The sequence below is a fragment of the Choristoneura fumiferana genome, chromosome 25, assembly GCF_025370935.1.
Source record: "Choristoneura fumiferana chromosome 25, NRCan_CFum_1, whole genome shotgun sequence".
Classification (NCBI taxonomy): Eukaryota; Metazoa; Arthropoda; class Insecta; order Lepidoptera; family Tortricidae; genus Choristoneura; species Choristoneura fumiferana.
Genome location: NC_133496.1, coordinates 10,793,633 through 10,795,829, shown reverse-complemented (window position 1 = coordinate 10,795,829; position 2,197 = coordinate 10,793,633).

Below are 2,197 nucleotides of genomic sequence, written 5' to 3'. Positions count from 1 at the left end.
GTGGAAGGAGGCCGCTTCCAACTGAAGCAACTGGAAGTATATAGGGAGGCCTATGTTCAACAGTGGACGTCCTACGGCTGATATGATGATGATGATGATGGTGAGTGAACCTTCAGAGGAAAATAGTATGATGGGTTCCGCTTGCCTTCTCCGTCGCAAGGCGGGTCCCTGTACCACAAATTCTACAAAATTGTAACATTTCACTAGGAGAAACTTGTCAATTTTGTAGAATTGTAGCACTTGTAACTTTTGTGGTACAGTAAAGTTCGCGGCCACATTACGAGTAGTTTTTAGTTGGCAATAGAGAGCGCTGCTGCCCACTCTCATATTAAATCCCTTCGTCGCTTTTTACGACACCCACGGGAAAGATGGGTCCGTCCTTTTCTAAAACCAAGCAAGGCACGGACAACAAACCAAAATAGAAATCTGTTGCTCACGAGTGATTGTTTCAAAAGAACTAATATCAGTTCCAAGGGCGGGTCCACCCTCCTCTGCTGTCCTCTGCTGGAGAGGCCTCGTATTAAAAAATAATAAAATAAAATAAAAATCATTTACTTCAGGTAATTTTGGTAACCCATATTTTTACATAAATAAGTATAAACTAAATTAAATCAAATCAAATTGAATTAAATAATTGAAAACTTAAATTACATCAATATAAAATGCAATGCCAATTTGGCATTGATCACTTTTTTACAATGTAGTCTAATTCCAAAACCATTTCGAGGAATAGGTTTATTAAATTAATTATAACATTGTTGTAAAAAATTGTTGTTTGTACTAATTGATCGTGTGTATATTTGCAGAATAACGTTTGACCTTTGTTTGACTTTCATCGTAAATAAACGTTATATAACTAATCCGCCTAATTCTAACACTGCCAGGTGAAAGAAGACATATAGGTGTTTTTAAATAATTGTGATGGGCAACGAATAACGTAGTTTTTAACGCCGTGGCAACTATACCTAGCTATGATTCCGATAACTTCTAAGTGGGGTAAACATTTAAAACGCAACTAAAACCAAAATCCTTCAAATAGGTGTCTTAAATTCGCCTATTTTATGAAAAAAAAAATTATAATCATTGTTTTTTTGAAACCAATGCCAATTGCAACACTGGTTAAAGATCGTCACTTGATTTATCCAATGATGATATGTCTACCCAGTGCTTTGTGATGGGGCAGTCCAGGCGGTCCGCAAACATGCTCTGGATGGTGCTGGAGCTACCGCGCACTCTGCTGAGCAGAGACGACACTCTCCTCCTTCTGATGCCATGGAATTTAATTTTGTTTTTTTTTGCAGTGTTCCAAACACGAAGACTGCTGCAGCATGTGGTGTGCTCACTCCTGGCTCGGAGACTACTGCAGTGTTCGCAATTAGTTTCCACCTGAAACAAAATAGTAGTTTAGATATCAAAGAAATTTCAAAAATGAATTAATAAAATTTGGCTTTTTAAATATTGTTGCCTTTTAACTTCATTTATACCCTTACCAATAAAGAAACGAATTTAATTAATTATTAGCGTTCCGTAGCTTCGGCCGTTTAACTTTTTTGCTGTAACTACATCGGATCTCTATTTATATTTACCTTTATTTTTTACTACATTTAACATTAATCGAAATATTATGAGTATCCGTATACCTAACAATATCGTTTACCCCGTCAACACCGTTTGCGTTGTGAAATGTTTGGATTTACTTCATTTCATCGTTAAACGTACGTAGATATTTATTATTAAAATCAGCTAGATATGGTGTGTATCTCTATTCTGTGCCTTATTAAATATAGAAAATACTTAATGTGCAAACCGTGGCCATTTTGCATTCGGTGTAAGTAAAACACTCTCGAAGAACTCTTGTCAAAGTCAAATCAAAATAATTAACTTTAGTCAATTTATCCTTTACTTCGTACTTAGTCTTTACTTAGAATCATTTTTAAGGGTTCCGGAGCTAAAAATGGACTGGAACCTTATAGTTTCGCCATGTCTGTCTGTCTATCTGTCTGTCCGTTCGCAGCTTTGCTCAGGGACTAAATCAATGCTAGAAAAGTCGTATTTGCACGGTAGGCAGTTATATATGTAAACTATGGCCACAAATAATACAATAAAATTAAAAAAATCTTTTAAGAGGTAAAGCGAGGGTGATTTTTTTTCTGATCCAAACCCCATAGTGTGGGGTATTGTTGGATAGGTATTTTAA